The sequence below is a fragment of the Lepidochelys olivacea genome, assembly GCF_965140295.1.
Source record: "Lepidochelys olivacea isolate rLepOli2 genome assembly, chromosome: 6".
NCBI lineage: Eukaryota > Metazoa > Chordata > Testudines > Cheloniidae > Lepidochelys > Lepidochelys olivacea.
In genome coordinates, this window is record NC_140416.1 from 23,182,955 (window position 1) to 23,199,228 (window position 16,274).

Here is a 16,274-nt window from a genome sequence, read left to right on the forward strand (position 1 = left end):
TATATGTCCTGAAAAACATAATATAGTCCTAAAAATGAGAGGGCATCGGACCAGGAGGATGATTTGTACATTGAAACGTTCATGGTTTTGTACTATCAAGTAATGTGTTGTGTATGTCAAGTAATGGATCTGGTCAAACATTTTGGGGGGGACACCCAAAGTATTTATGCTTGGCTTTGCTAGTGAAACAAGTGGTGTGCTTATGTGGATTATTGAAAAACAAGCTGCTGTGTTGCATTTCAGTATGTATGTGATACTATGATCCTAAGGCAAGTTATGGTACTACTAAACTTTTGATTGGACTTTTCCTTGTGTTATTTGGACACATGCTTCTTTCTCATGCTTCCCTTCAAAGACTGTAAGGAGCAAATGTATATAAAATTGTTACATATCTTCCATTCCATGTGTACGACCTGAAAGTTCGGCATCCGGATATAATGTTAGACATGAAATTTAGGACTGCGCAATATACATACTGTCTAACAAGTGCCCACTCCACACCCATTATACAATAAAAACAAAAGTGGTTTGTGGTCACAGATTTTTGGCATGTGTATATCTTAAGTTGCTAGAGTTGAAAATTATGATTTATTTCCCAAGGGAATCCAGAGATGTGCTTTTTTTATGTATTTGTGACTGTGGTTGTGAATGTGTCTTTTACTTCCTTAAAGTCCATTTTCTTTAACATATATTAAAAAAGTAGTGCTTCATATTTAACCGTCTGTATTGATATAGCACCTATCATACAATTATATACTCCAGAATACATTACAAAAGTATCTAACTATGAAAACTAATTAGTGCGGAAAAGTCAGATCAAATGAAACTGCAGCTTAGACTTTAATAGCAATCCATATTCTGAAGAAGAAACAGCGGTGTGAAGACCATTTCAGAGCCCAGGTGCATAACAAATAGCATCTCTTGATCTAGGGATGAATGGATTTGGAATTAGTAAGAATATGTGCTGTTGAATTATAGACCCCTCATAACATATGAGTTAGTTTCTCCAGAAGACTCTGGAAATGAGCCCCAGAATAGATTTTGATTCTATAAGCCACAAAAGCATGAGTAAGACTTGCCCTCTTAATTGGAGACATATGATTGGCAACATACCTGGAAATTGATTTTACCTCAGAGTATAAAAATACTTCCTTTTGACAGGCAATGTAAATCCTGTGGCAAAAAATGTAGGTTACCTACTGTACTATTAGCAGAAGTACTTGGCAACATTCATATTAAAAAGAATATGGCTACATTTCTATTTGTCTCACTTACTTTGGATGGATAGAAAGATTTTGTAACCTTTTATACCTCAGAATCTCTAGTATTGCATTTTTTAGGATGCTAGGCATATCCTTAAAAATCTCTTTACAATTCATAAATATCTACGGTCCTGGCCCTGCAAAGATTTATGCACTTAGTTAACTTTAAGCAAGTGAGCAGCCCCACTGAACTTAATAGGACTATTCATGTGCATAAAGTTAGTTGTGTGTAAATCTTTGTGGGATTAAGGCCTAAATATATATTATAAAAGTATTTCTCTGGAGAGGAATAAGCTAATTACTGATGCCCAATTCTATGATCTTTCCGGGGGGGCGTTGCATGGGGAAGGACTTCTGTATCAGACTATTTGTTTAGAAAACTCTAATTGAAAAATTCATAAATACTTCAGAAAACAGGTATACAAGGTTCAGTTTGAGCCTCAGTCTTCAACCAAGTACATGGTTAACAAACTGAAAATATAGACCTATAACCAGGCATAGAAATGTACAATATGATTGCAAGGGACAGTGATTCCATTGCTTGTCTCCATCTTTTCATACCTTGAGAACAAGAAAGACTTCATAAGCAGGAACATGCAGTCTGAGATGCCACAGTCCCTGTGTGTGTGTGTGTAGCTGTAAAATCTCACCTGTAATATGAACCTACTGAGCAGCATAGCAATGTATTAAATAGAATATTGTTCAAAAGTGTGTGTCTCTTGGATATTTTGACTGTTTACTTAACTTTGTGGGCAGTGGCTCTTCTATTTAAAAAAAATGTAAAACTCAGCAATAGTAATACAATAGTTCTTCTTTGGACCTGTCCTTTTCTTTTCCTCTCTAATTGGCTCATTTCCCTATCCTCTTCTGCTCCCCTTTGTACCCAGTGATTTGTTTTGTTTTAATTGTACTTTAAAAGGGGGGAAAACAATGACAAAAACATTGTTACTTATAGTTGAGTCTCTCCCACAAAGGGATTTGTTCTTCTCATGGCAATTTCAAATGTAAATGTCATTGTAATGCTTTTTTTACCTTCACAAATCACATTAATTGAAACTATAAAAATAAATTTATAAAACTAAGCATACACAGGAAAATAACCCAAATGAGTGAAACAGATGGGCAGCAGGGAAACTGGTTGTTTTGGGTATTTCTTCCCCTTTTAAATTCCATATACATCCTGATATAGTTATCATTCGTGACCCTATTTAGGGTTAAAACAAACAAAAATGGTGCTGTGAGTTATCTCTGAAGTGGTTTTCAATTCCAAATGATGTGAAAAATAAGATCATTTCCCTCATGTATTTCTTCATGCTTCTATTTGTTCTAGCTTCCCTCCCCTGCACCCTCCATTCAGCAGCTAATCAGCTAATGGACCATGTAAACCCAGTTCTGAGTGTGTAAATAGTCAGTGATTTTCCAGATGCTAATTATAATCTTTAGGTAGCTGACAATAAGTCCTCAGTCTTTTCACAGAAGAGCCTGTATTAATGGGGGAAAGGGATGATTTATATACTCTTTAAATATATAGGCAACTGCAGGTGAGGTTGAATGACTTGTGAAGAACGTTGTCTGATTGCAAGAGGAAATATAAATGTTACTTGGATGCTAGTTTGTGTCGAGTGCTAGTTCTGTAGTCGGCATATAATGTATTGGCTAATAGAGCTTGGATTGATAAGTAGAAAAAAAGTGCAGAAAATTTCATCTGTTTTTATTGAAATTTAGGCTACTGGATTACTTGATCCAGTCTCCTTTTTGTGACTGGTCTGTACATGGCTGAGGTACTACTGACTCTCTCTCTCTTTTACATCAAGAAGAGTAGGCTTATATTTTTGGAGCCAAACATCTTGGGTTCTTTCCCTGATGCTGCATGTGCCTAGTTTAGCTGATGACCAGTCTGTGTGTGTATAGAACATATTGCTGGATTTGAAATCCTGTGAACCTCAGATACTTGGGATGGCCTATATATAACTGTCTCTCTCTGTGATCATATTATTTCTAGGGGCTGCTCCATAAATTATACAGGATCATGGAGATCTCTATTCGGCCACAGTGAGGACTTTTCATTGAAACTAAAAGTCCAGGGTTCTACCTTCATTAATGTGTGTGAGCAGATGACTATTATATATGTGTTTACAGCACATGGATTCAATACAAGTGGAATTCTCATTGCTAGACACATTCAAACATCCTTAAATGTCAATTTCTGAGCTAGTGGTCATGTGATAGCTGTAAGAGTAATTTTTGTTAACAAAAAAATCCTGTGTTTAAATGTGAAGTAAAACCTAATATTAATATTATATGTATAAGTATATAGTGACTACAGGTGAGCAGGAAATAGTCTTCCAATCCCATGAATATTTTTGAGATCTAGAAAAATGCGTGCCTGTCCCAAATTGGGATAAAAGGTCAAAATCTCAAATTTTTTCCACAAACTGAAAATAAATAAATAAATTGGTTCAGGACAATTAAGAGGCTTTGTTTTGATAATTTTGGTTTTTATATCTATCAATTTTTGAAAAAATATTTTTTTACTATAGCTTAAATTTCAAAGCAAAAACTCATTTTGAACCGGAAAACCAGAAATTTTTGTTTTGAAAATATCAGAGTGAAACATTCCAGCGATTTCAAAACTTTTATTTTTAACTGAAATTTTTGTTAAAAATAGTCCTTTCCTATGAAAAATTTCAGATTTGGATAGGCGGTGTTTACTGATGCAGAAACATTTTTGTCAAAAAATTCCATACCAGCACTAATAAAGACCATGATTTTCAAACGTTGAAGCCTAAACCTAGGCTGCTCAGTCTCATTTAGACACCTGAAATAAATGGCCTGATTTTCAAAGCTCCTGTTGGTCTCAGTGAGACTTCTAAAATAGTAATGTGCTCGTCAACATGAGTAAAGATTTTAGAAAAGAGCATAAAATGAACACCAACTGTCATAAGAATGTATGACCTAACTTTACACTAATATAAGGCTAGTTTACTTAAATCTTAGTCTCCGAATTGTGAATATGGTTGTTAATATAATTCTTTGACATTTCTCCCCCTCCCTCTTCATTTTGGAAAGATTATCACAGACATAGAAGACATTACCGAATGGCTTACTGCAGTTGTTACTTAAAGCAGTTTCCAAACTTAACCATCCATGTTATTAATAATTCCTTGCTTTATTAAATAGTGATAATTCTAAAAAACCTGCATGAATTTTTTAACTCCTATTTTGCATTTCTCTCAATTTGGACAATGAAAATGATTTGTCAGTTTCACTTCCTAGTTCCTCCTTATAGAGTACTCAATATAATGTTTTGGTGTTCATGCACTAGTATTTTATTAGAAGTATTCTAGTACATAACATTGCAGTGTTTGGGTTGGTGGTAATATAGGAGAATGTTTTTATTTTAAAAAGAAAATGTACAACTCTTCCATTAGAATTATGTTAAAAAAAAGTAACATTATGGAAACATTTCTGTTGTTCTGAGCATTAGTAAAAGTTTATTTTTTACAAAATCTACGTTTTAGACCAAATGTGACCTGCCATAATCTCTTTAAATAATCAGTGTCTCAGATATGAAAGTGTACTTGTATGCATAATTTTATAAATAAATAACTGTTGTTCACACTTCAACTATAGGCATGACTTTTTAAAATCCCTACGTACTGAACAGTGCAATACATACAATAATTACATATTTTAATAAAGTAGTTTTATCATTTTAATACCAAACATCATGAAATAAAGATGAAACAAGAATAAAAATTGAATTGTGAATAATCCAAATACATTTTTATTTCAGTAAAATACATTTGTTAAAAAAATCTGGGGTTGGACATTTCAAAATATAATTAAAATTAAAATAAAAAATAGTGCTTGTAATGTTGATGGTGGCATAGTTACCGTTGTTCTGTCGTTATATTATTTTTTTGCACTCATGTCTTTGCCATTTTTTATTATTAGTGGTCTCTGTTTTCACAACCAGTATTTTGTCTGCTCCTTCATTTGAGAAGTAAGTGCATAGTGTCCAGAACAAACAGTGCTGAACTTAGTCTTATATCTGTCTCTTTTCTATAGGTTTATCAGTGAGTGGAAACCCTATTTGCATTGATTTGATAGTTCATATTGTAAAAGATTCCTGCTTTTATCTTCCTCTTTTATTTCCAAACGTCCTTGTGAAGTCTGAGCAAATATTGCTTTTTTCACTTTCGAGTGGTCAGAGCTCATGGCAGACTTCTTCTGTCACAGGAATTCTGTTTGAAATGCAGCTAACAATATTTAAACCAGGATTTGCACAGGGCCTGTTTTATCACTAATTGCGGGGCAGTCTGAAGAGCAGCAAGCACAGCAGTCACACGTAATAGACATTATAGTAGTAAGAGCAGGGCCTCATTTTTTCTTATAAGCACGGCTGGTAATTATTCTTTGCCTTTATGCCTCCCCCTATTTTATTTCCTTTCTAAAGACGCGTCTTGTGTGCTTATGTGTATGTGTTGGCCAGTTTTCTTTTTCTCAGCTGTTTGATAGAAAGAATCACTTTGTATCGCAATCTCAAACTCTGCCCTAAATATTGCTAACAACTTCCACGTATTTAGTAATCAGCCACAAAGGGGGAGATACGTTTCATTCGAGATATTCTGTCTGCCTAGAAAAAAATCTGGATGGGCCTGTGCTTTGGTTAGAAATCATCAGAAATATCTCACATATGTAAGACTCCAGCCGCACTAGGGATGTGATCCTCTGGTCTGTTCCAACTGCTTTGGGGCCATTCCAGGATATGAAGTATCCTTAGAGCTGGCTTAACAACCCATTTGAGGATTTCCCTTGAATTAGGGGATCTCTGAGCAGAGTACCACCATTGTAGTAGCTGGTGCACCCCATTCCTTCCTGGCCCTCAGTGCAGGGGGTTTGATGGAGGAAAAAGATGGAGAAAGTACCCCAATATCGTAGTGACCCCCGGCTGCCAAATCAGAGTGGCCCTGAGGTGTCTCTAATTTAACTTGGAGACTGTTGGTTGCATCCCCCTGATCTGGCAGCTCTCTGGCCTTGGTGGCTTAAAGCCACTTGTCAGTCCTCCCCATGAGCTGCCCTGAGTGCAGCTTGTCTGCAGCTCAAAAACTGGGCCTAAAACTTGAAATAATAAAATATGAATTTTTAAATAATTGTGCAATGAAAACATGTCAGCATTTTCTACTAGTATTAGTCACAACAAATTGTTTGCTCCTCAGTATCAGAAATCACCATCTGGAAATGTAGTTAAAGATCAAGGTTGAAATCTAAGCCCCATTGAGGTAAGTGGGAGTTTTGTCATGGACTTTAGTAGGGTCAGGATTTCACTCCATGGTTTGAAAACCTTTTCCATGAAAACAGGGTTGGTTGGGGTGGGCTGTGGGGTTGGTTGAAGAGATTTACTAACTTTTGTAGCTTTAACTGCAGAAGTATATTTGGAGCCTGCTACATGTTGCACAGCTGTATCAGAGTGTTTTAATTCTGTCTTATCCCAAGTTTACTAATGCTTTCACTTATTTGAGATCTGTCATCTAAAATCTTTTATATATTTTGTTAAGCTTTGTTTAATTAAGCCTTTTGGGAGGTAAGAAGTAATTATCCCCTGTTTACAGATGGGTAAACTGAGACATAGAGATGTTAGCATTTATATGCTATTTTTTATAAATTATTATATTCACCCTCAGCATTGGGGTATCTGAGGCCCTTCCAGTAGAGCAATAAGAAACATGACTAATGTGTTACAGGAGGGTTGATCTTTCTCTCATCCTCTACAAAGGGGGAAAATTGTATGTGCAGTGTGGTGGTTGGTTGGTTTATACGTACACTGTGCTATAAGGACCATTAGATACTCTAGTCGGACCTTGTGCATAAAGCAGGTCATGGAATTTTATTGAGTCATTCCTGTACTGAGCCCAGTGCATTTATGATCAAAGAAATATGCCTTGCACTTGGACTTTTCTTCAGAAAGCTTTACAGGGGAAAGAGCCAGGACAAGAACCCAGCATTCATGACTTCCAGTCATTCGCTCTAACACTTACTGTACCTTTTTCCATCATGTGCAACGGAGACCATTTTGTTTGGGCACCTTGATATTATTTATCAACGCTCAATAAAACAATGGATGCATATATTTCTGTCTTTTACAATGCAAGCTATTGTGAAATCAAAACTTTGTGGGGAAAATGCTAGAAATTTGCCACATATAAATTAAAGAACAGCACAAGAGAATATTAGTTCCCCTGTGTTGTGCTCACTTAGTAAAATATGCACTTTTTCCTATGTACAAACAGTCTAGGCAGAAGTTAAGATAGCTTAGCTATTTCTTTTGTGTTGCAGCTGAATGTTACATTCCCTAGTCTCCTAGTGCTGGTATACATCTTGATTGATGTTAAGTAATTAAACCAGACTCCAGCTGCTTAGTGATTCAGAAGCACAGGGCTCCTGTGATGTAATAACAATGAGCAGCTCCACACTTACTAACTTTTATCATTTTGTTTTTCACACCATGCAGAGTAATAAGTGCAAAAACTTTTTGTGGGGACTCAATAAAAGTGTTCCATTTTTATTTAGTATTTTACTGAGTTAAATGTATGACTGTCTTGATCTGTCTCCAGAATTAAAATTAAAAGCATAAATAAAGACACTTCTCATTTTAGTTATAAAGATAACTTTATTTGTCCTTTAGATGTGATGGATACAACAGACTATTTAAAATACTGCATGGTTTATAGCTTTAAGATCTGTTAGGGGCTAAACACTTTTGAAAAAACATGCTTGCTGTGTTCATAAAAAGTTACTTCAAATAAATTGAGCAGGAGGTTTTAAAATGTTGTATTAATTATACAATAAATAGCAGCTTACCAAGCTTGTGACCATAAAATACATATTCTGAAGTTACAAAATATGACAAGCAATTAAGTAGTGTTAATACGAATGCTGTGTTGTATGAATTGGTGTTTATGAGCATATGTTATAAGTACCAAATTAAAATAATGTAACAAAGATACGTGGAATGGCTGTCAAGGCTCTGTAATAGGAGTATCTCTTGGATATCAATACAAGATGTAGGAATCCAAATCAATATCAAAATCAGAATATAAACCAAAAGATATACTTGACCAGCAGCACTTTCGTTTACTATCAGATACAGAACTAGTTAGTAACAAAAATTGTTGAGTAAAAATTCTCATCTGTCTAATCTGATTGAATAAAAAACACGTGATGTGGATTGGAGAGGAGAGCTTTGCCCCTAGTAGTGAACATTTTAAAAAATATTTTAAAAAGTATCTTCTCAGAGAACAAGAAGGATGAGGAATATGGGCAACAGTGTAAATATAAGAAAAGGAGGACTTGTGGCACCTTAGAGACTAATAAATTTATTTGAGCATAAGCTTTTGTGAGCTACAGCTCACTTCATCGGATGCATTCAGTGGAAAATACAGTGGGGACAATGCATCCGATGAAGTGAGCTGTAGCTCACAAAAGCTTATGCTCAAATAAATTTGTAAACTCGTACAGTGTAAATATAGACATGTTTGTGACATAGCTGGAAAACAAAGCATAACATGTCACCATACAGTGAGAATAGTACATTTAACATATTATTACGCAAACCATCTAATTCAGTGACCAAATCTGGACTTGAAACTGTGTGATAATAAACGGTGATAGTATGAGTGGCCCAAGAGATCTTTATCTTATAATACTTGGACTACATTTCATTTCAAATGTATTCTACCAGAGAGCATCGTTTGTAGCAAAGTGCAATATGTTGAAAAATGGAAAGGAATGGCTGATTTAAATATTGCTAAATAGTATAATGAATAGAACGGAAATGTTAAAGAAATAATAAACAGTACTAGTAATACTACTGTAGGTAAAGTTAATGTAAACAACAGTGTAATCTTGAAAGAAATTGCCAACTGTGAAATCTGTGCATGGAACAGGGCTAAAACTAGCTAAAATATCTTACATAAAAGTTGTGAGTTTTCTACAAATTGCATCCCACTGTGTTTTACAGAGATAAATACTGTCATTACAGAGTTTTTTTCTTTCATTTTTCTTCCAAAATGTATTTGAAGAGGTACCAGCAAGAGAGAAGAAATATGAACACAAGTTGATACTTAAAACTTCATCCAAAAAAAATCCTTTTTTTCTAAATCTACTTCTTGGATAAACACAATTGCATAAGAGCCCACTTCCTAGTACATAAGTATTATGCCAAAATACAGCCAAATAACATAGGTCTCTGTGACATAGAGGTAAAATAATATTTGTCAAACCTGAAAGCAATGTTTCAATTTCCTTTATTTCACCTCCAAAATTTTGTTTCCTCTATTGCATCAAGCATTACATATTACCCAAATATCATCTAAGCATTATCTGATTTGCCATCCCATAGTTGCATTGGCCTGCCACAGAATATGCCATCTTCTTCATATGTTTGTACTGTTCCCAGTAGGATGGGGCCATAATGCTAAATTTATGAAATAAAGAAAGGAATACATTGAACACCTCCTCTTGCACTACTCCACCAGAAATACCCTTGTCATGCTGTCTGGAGTAGTTCACAATCAAGAGGGCCATTCTCAGGGCAGACTGTCAAAAGCCGGGCAGACACCCGAAACTGGTTGTGTGGTCTATAATATTTCACTAACCCAGTAATACATGTGAATTCTAAGATCACTCTAGCAGTCTTACCATAGAGTCACAGGCAGCCCACTTGGGCTCCCCAGTCTATCTTGCCACCCACCCAGGCAAGCTGGACTTAATGATAAATGATCACTTACACCAAAAATCACAGGTTGCTTCCAGTCCCAAGGGACCCATCGCTTATCCCAGGTCTCTGACCAAAGAGAATGCCTGTAGCCAATCCTACAGTAAACTAACCAAAGGTTTATTAACTAGGAAAAAGAAATGAATGTTATTTCCAAGTTAAAGCAGGCAACATATATGCACAAATGAGTTTAATCTATGGTTCTAAAAGGTGACAGATGTGGTGATCAGTCAGTATTGAATGTCTTTTCAGGGCTTAACCCAGGTCAACCCTAGGGATCTCTGCTTTTTTTCTGTTTTGTTTCTTAGCTCCAGCCCTTGCAAGAGTGCAAAGGACAAAGATGAAAAATCTTCATGTCAACTATTTTTTATTTCCCTCTTCCAGCATTCAAACAGATGGGATGTACTTCTCCATGGGTGGATGGGGCAATCAAAAAAGCTTTTGTCTTCTGATGGTCCACTTAATTTTTGATAGTCCTCTTGGATGGGCATGGAGAGCCACTCTTCCTATCTGAGTTCAGAGCAGTCATTTCTATAATTTGTAAAACAAACTTATGTTTTACCTTGTAGCATGGAAGACATTACATGCGAGATTAATGCATGTAGCAACTTACAAGCATTTCGTAGAGTCTAAACACTAAGTACATTCTTATAAGACTAATATCTATTTTGAACAACCTGAACATACATGTGAGCTGGTTTGGTTTCCAGCTATGAGTTTGTCAGTTCTTAGCTAATGTCTACAGCCCTGACCAGAGCTGGCACGTGATTTACCATTGATCCCTCACAATACTGACATTTTTTGGAGTGTCCTTTTTCCGCTATTGTTTGTTCAATTGTTTCTAATGTTAAAATCTCCAGTATTCTGAATTCAAACAGCATCATGGTTACTAATCCATTCCACCCTGCTCTCTCAGAGATCCCAGGGGCTGCCTTTAAGCAGTTTCTCATCTGTTCAGAAGGCACATTCATGTCAGGTTCTGCACATTTCTATCGTGTCACTGGTCCTAACCAACCATTTACAGCAACTATGTGGATTGCCGTGGTATCCCTCCTCTGATGATGCTCAGATGGAAACCTCTTTGGCATCACACCCAGCTAGTATGGTATGTTTTTCTCTGCTTTCCTAATGCTTGGCTAAAATGAGGTCTTGGACAAGAGCGATTGAGCCGAAGTTTAGTCCTGACATGACCAAACTGACGCTGGTATGTATGGAAAATTTGTAGAAGGTGAACTAGAGGTGATATGCTCGCTCCTTGTCCAGGAGTTCTGAATGTTGGGAAAGCTTCTGAACCGTTAAATACTTCTGGATTCAAAGGTTAGTGCTGGCAGTTTCCAGAAATGTTTTCCCATCTTCTGGCAAGTAGGTTGTAACATTTTCTCTCCAATATAGAGTTTTCCATAGTTTATGGTCTCCCAGTTAGGCTGCTGTAATGGAGATATTCTTGGAGAAAACTTGGCAGCATCAGCTTGTGCAGAGTATAGTTGCCTGCTCACTTAGCAGCGTTAATGTGATTTAACATATTACACCTGTTTTCTGAACTGTGTGCTGGCTTTCAAATTGCTTCCAGGTGCAATTCTAGTTATTGATTTTTGATCTCGAAAGCCCTCTGTAATTTGGCTCCTGGCTACATGAGACAACAGCTTTCTTTCAGTGTACTATAAGGGCAACTAATATAATTTTTTGAGCATTTTGACTACTCATGTGTAGCTTTGAACTATGGGAAAAGAAGGCAAGATATTTTCAATTGAGGGACTTTGATTTTGCATTTATTTTTTCCTACTTGACCAACAAAACCTAAACTTAATATTATCCTAGAAATGGAGGGCTGGAAGGGACCTTGATAAGTCATCAAGTCCAGTCCCCTGTGCTGAGATGGGATCAAATAAACCTAAACCATTCCTGGCAGGTGCTTGTCCAATCCATTCTTAAAACCCTCCAATAACAGAGATTCCTCCATTGGAAGCCTCTTCCAGAGTTTAACTACCCTTATAGTTAGAAAGATTTTTCTAATGTATAACCTAAATCTCACTTGCTGCAGATTAAGCCCACTATTTCTTATCCTACCCTCATTGGCTGTGGAGAAAATTTATCATTGTCCTCTTTATAAAGTATCTGAAGGCTGTTAGCCATTTTTTTAACCTTTCCTCAGGTAATGTTTTCTAAACCTTTATCATTTTTGTTGCTCTCCTCTGGTCTCTCTCCAATTTGTCTTCATCTTTCCTACAGTGTGGCACTGAAAATTGGACAGAGTTCTTCAACTGAGGCTTCAGCAGTGCTGAGTAGAGCAGGACAATTACTTCTTGTGTCTTGCATATGACATTCCTGTTAAAACACTCCAGAATATTAGAAATTACATATTTTTCACAACTGCATCATATTGTTGACTCATAATTAATGGGTGATCTACTGTAACCCCCAGATCCTTTCCAGTAGTACTACCAACTCGTCAGTTATTCCCAATTTCATAGTTGTGCATTTAATTTTTCCTTCCTAAATGAAGTCATTTGCACTTGTTTTCATTGATTTTAATCATGTCAATTTCAGACCAATTCTCCAATTTGTCAAGGTTGTTTTGAATTCTAATCTTGTTCTCCAAAGTGCTAGCAACCCTTCCCAATATGGTGCATCCAAAATTTTTATAAGCATAATCTCCACTCCATTATCCAAGTTATTGATGAAAATGTAGGATATACTGGCCCCAGGATTGATGCCTGCCAGATCCCACTAGATATGCCCTCCCAGTTTGATGGAAAGCCATGGATAACATTCTTTGAGTCTTTCAAACATCTATGAACCCATCTTATCAGCATTTCATCTAGAGCACATTTTCCTAGTTTGCTTATGGGAATGTCATGTGGGACTGTGTCAAAAGCCTTGCTAAAATCAAGATATATCACATCTACTGCTTAACTCCCATCTAATAGGCAACCAACCCTGGCATTCAGGACGCAGCATAGAGCACAGCTTTAATCTCAGAAGGTTAATAGAAAGATACACTGAGATGGCATTAAACAAGTTTGCTTTAGTTGACATTGGTCACCGCATGGTTTTCTTTATTGTATTTGTACCTGAACAGAGACTTGGTTATGGCTGCATTTTATACATCATACTTCCTCTATTGAGCCAATACATTCAAGTTTCTCTTTTCTGCAGAGGCCATTGTATCCTGGATCACATCTAGTTCATTACTAATGTTGTCTGAATTTTACATTTTTCTTCAAAAGATAGCTTCATGCCTTACAAAAATGGGGAACTAAATGTAGAGAGATTTGCAGATGTATGCAAGTTGAAGCCTTCAGTCTTCCTAGTCTCTCCTCTCCTTCCCTCCCCGCCTCCCCCCTGGGCTTGGGCTTTAAATATTTTTACGCCTTTCTTGCAGGCGGGGGGTTTTCAAGCCCCATGTTTGAATAAGATGATTTATAATGAACTGCTTTTCCTCTGCTCTCTAAATATGCTCTTTTGTATTTACTATCAATCACCATATCAGGTAAAAACAGAAGCTAAAAATCACCAACAAGAGATCTACCTGCTCAGGTGTCTCACCTTTGGCAGTTGTTAGGTGATGTTTGGAAGAGGTGCAAAAAAATAAAACAGACCAAAAATATAGTTGTGACGGGTTGGATCACAGAAACCCCCTTGGAGGCTGCCAGCTGATGTGCCAAGACTACTTCTGCTCCTGCTTTCCTCCCCTGTCAGCTTAGGACTCCAGAGCCCTGTCTGGTTTGAGCCAGACCCGCTAGCCTGCTGCAAACCCAGACCCAGGTCTGAACCACATCCCCAAACAGCTGTAGGCTTAACTGAAAGCAGCTTACAGAAGTGTTCCTGTCTTTAACACTCAGATGCCCAACTCCCAATGGGGTCCGAACCCTAAATAAATTCGTTTTACCCTGTATAAAGCTTATACAGGGTAAACTCATAAATTGTTTGCCCTCTATAACACTGACAGAGAGATATGCAGAGCTGTTTGCCCCCCCCACACACACACACACACACACACATTCCCGGGTATTAATACATACTCTGGGTTAATTAATAAGTAAAAAGTGATTTTATTAAATACAGAAAGTAGGATTTAAGTGGTTCCAAGTAGTAACAGACAGAACAAAGTGAATTACCAAGCAAAATAAAATAAAATATGCAAGTCTAAGTCTTGTACAGTAATAAAACTGAATACAGATAAAATCTCACCCTCAGAGATGTTTCAATAAGTTTCTTTCACAGACTGGATGCCTTCCTAGTCTGGGCACAATCCTTTCCCCTGGTACAGCCCTTGTTCCGGCTCAGGTGGTAGCTAGGGGATTTCTCATGATGGCTGCCCTCCCTTGTTCTGTTCCACCTACTTATATATCTTTTGCATAAGGCGGGAATCCTTTGTCCCTCTGGGTTCCCACTCTTCCTTCTCAGTGGAAAAGCACCAGGTTAAAGATGGAGTCCAGTTCAGGTGACATGATCACATGTCACTGTAAGACCCCAAGCCTTCATTCCTCCCAGCCTGACTCACAGGAAGGCCTGCCTGCAAACAGAGCCATCCATAGTCAGTTGTCCTGGTTGATGGGAGCCATCAAGATTCCAAACCACCATTAATAGCCCACACTTTGCATAATTACAATAGGCCCTCAGAGTTATATTTCATATTTCTAGTTTCAGATACAAAAGTGATACATTTATACAAATAGGATGACCACAATCAGTAGATTATAAGCTTTGTAAGCTTACAAGAGACCTTTTGCATGAAGCATATTTTAGTTACATTATATTTACACTCATCAGCATGCTTTCATAAAATCATATAGAGTGCAACTTCACAAAAGTGCACTTGGCCAGTTGTGTGATATTGTAGGTTAGTTTCTGTTCTATTTAGGGTCTTGTACCATGCCTATCACTGTTGTATCCAAGCATCTTCCAGAGTAAGAATAAACCAGGAGACTAACCTCTGTTCTGCTAGACTTGCCCGCTGCAGCTCCCTGCAGAGGGCAAAGTTTAATGTGGATGTGCACTTCTTAATTCATTAAACTGAAGATACTCTGTGTTTCTCAGAAGGAAAGTGCATTTGTACCAGGAAGTGGTGAGGTTTGTGGTTGTTCTTGGCTTGTGTGGGAGTGACTTCAACAGTCTGGGGCTTGCCATCAAGAAAGCTCCTTCTCCTGTACAAACAAGTTTAATCCTTGATGTAGACATTTCATTGTTCCTTGGAATGGTGGTGTTAGGGGTAGTTGGGGCCCCAGAAGGGAAGTTCATCTTTTAGGAATCTTGAGCCCAGGCCAGTTAGAGCCTTGAAAATAAAGACTGAAGCACTTAATTTGGTACAATATTTTACAGGGAGCCAATGAAGTGAGCAGACACTTGCTCTTGGTAATCTGTGTTGCTGAGGAGGCATGATACTGCATTCTTCACCAGGGTGCAATATTTTTCCTCAGAGCTAGGACTTCCAAGTAGGCTCCATTAAAATGATAAAATGAAGGCACACATGAGTGTGAGCTGAAAATATTTCCTGATCCCTGCAAAAAATCAGCTTATGTCATGGAGTAGGGAGGGAGATGAATACAGTACACTGTCTGGTGGTCCCTTTGTGGTGGCAATTACATATGGCAGGGAGATACATGACAGTAAGCCTGTCTTTTTGACAATTTGGGCTGTGAAACATCTATCAACTTTTTCCCATTACGTTTAATTTCTGAGTAACTCTGCTATTACAGCATCTTCCTTGCAGCATTTTTTAAAATGTGAGATGCATTTAGACAGTGCATATAATTTAGAAAATGGTACTTTGGGTCCCTGCGCTTGTCCTCTACACCGTGGGGCGTTTCACCCCAAGCAAATAGTTTAATTAGGAAAACTTTGTGAAATTTGCCCTACAGATTATATAACCAGCTCTAGTGGTACACTTAGAAGTTAAACTACAGCCTGCAATGATAATTTTTGCTTTAACTAGAATGCTTGGCTTTTGGGGAAACTGTTGCTTTCAGAATGAGAGGCAGAGGTTGGCACGCACACTTCCTCCCAGAGGGTCTTATTGTGTAGCCAGTTGTACACATGGAACCTGCACTGAATCCAACAGAAGTGGGAAACTCCACGCAAGAAGCAGCTGCACATTTGAGCCCTAAAATGGCTGCAGGTGAAATCAGTGGAAAAATGCTACCAAAGTGTACTAGGCCTTTAGTGAGTTTAGCAGTAATTCTGCATCTGTTTTTTATTTTTGAAATTTAAACCAGTCCTGTCCATATATGATT

At 37.3% G+C, this 16,274-nt stretch overlaps 1 protein-coding gene and 1 long non-coding RNA gene across 3 annotated transcripts in view; one reads left to right on the forward strand and one right to left on the reverse strand.

Annotated features, from left to right (window-relative positions):
• The window catches only part of KCNQ1 (potassium voltage-gated channel subfamily Q member 1), a 544,480-nt gene that overhangs the window by 189,025 nt on the left and 339,181 nt on the right, over positions 1–16,274 (forward strand). The window lies entirely within an intron of this gene.
• Positions 14,167–16,274, reverse strand: part of LOC311522819 — a 64,060-nt gene continuing 61,952 nt past the window's right edge. For both annotated transcript variants that reach the window (XR_014712190.1, XR_014712191.1), the window contains exon 4: positions 14,167–15,188. This is a non-coding gene — a long non-coding RNA (uncharacterized lncRNA). The remainder of the gene's footprint in view (positions 15,189–16,274) is intronic.